The following is a 1,078-nucleotide window of genomic DNA, read 5'->3' as shown; positions in this document are numbered from 1 at the left end:
TTCTCCTCTCGGGATCTTGGGCACACACGCACACGTGCCCAGCGTGAGTTTTAAGCCACCGGGTCCAGGACTCGAACCGTGGTCGACTACATGAGAGTCCGGCAACATAGCCATTACGCTAACTGCTGGTCCCGATGATAATAAACTTTATTAAATAAAAAAAAAAGTCAGGTGCTTATGCACCTAAAGTCCTAGCAACATGGAGAAATGCAGTAGGCTCCTGTTAGGGGTGCCTTCTCTCAGGAACACGTGCACACTCTAGTAATTAAAAAAAGTAATGAAGAGTCAGCGATGGATCCCGTCAGGTCATAACTCCTAAAACGGAGGGTTGAAGTTGGACCATTAATGTGATGTTGGGGATGCAACCTTTGATGGGAGTGACCCACCAGGTCCTGGACCAGGCTGTGGAGTTGGGGCCACAAAGGTTCGGGAATGGGACAGCCCCGGTTTAAGTCCCATGTAGCGGGTGGGTGGTGTGTGAGGGTGGATGGTGGAGTAGGATTGCATTTAGGCTAGGATTGCCTTCTGATCTGCCTTGGGAATCTGCCCAGATCTGAACCTCAGCTGCAGGCAGGTTGGGTAGCGGACTCCGCCTCATTCTTGTGGTTTTGAAAACAGGCTTTTGTCAAGATAAAGGGAGATACAGGAGTACCTGGCACACAATTCCTTTTTCTTGTGTTTTTTTGAGAGATTTTTGCTATAGGGTGCGTGTGCTCACTGGAGAGAAAGTGACAGAAAGCAGGAAGTCACCCCCCGCGGGGGGTGGCCACCCTTCTCCATTCTCCAGGGATTTGGAGTTTTAAGCCACTGGGTCCAGGATTTGAACCACAGTCAGCTACATGGGAGTCCAGCGACACAACCACCACAGCTTCTGCTGGTCCCATAGGCCCCATTTTCTGTATCCGGAGACCCAGAGAGGTCTAGTCAGAACACAAGACATGGAGAGGACGAAGCTGGGTGAAGACGGGGCCATGCAAAGCTCGAGAGACTGGCTGCAGAGCCAGGGAAGCCGCAGGGGGCAAGCAGTTGGGCTCCGGCACAAGCAGGCCTGGGCACGAGCCAGCCTTCGCGTTGCCCC

This window comes from Tupaia chinensis, unplaced genomic scaffold (genome assembly GCF_000334495.1).
Source record: "Tupaia chinensis unplaced genomic scaffold, TupChi_1.0 Scaffold000673_1, whole genome shotgun sequence".
NCBI lineage: Eukaryota > Metazoa > Chordata > Mammalia > Scandentia > Tupaiidae > Tupaia > Tupaia belangeri.
Note: the sequence above shows the minus strand (reverse complement) of the source record.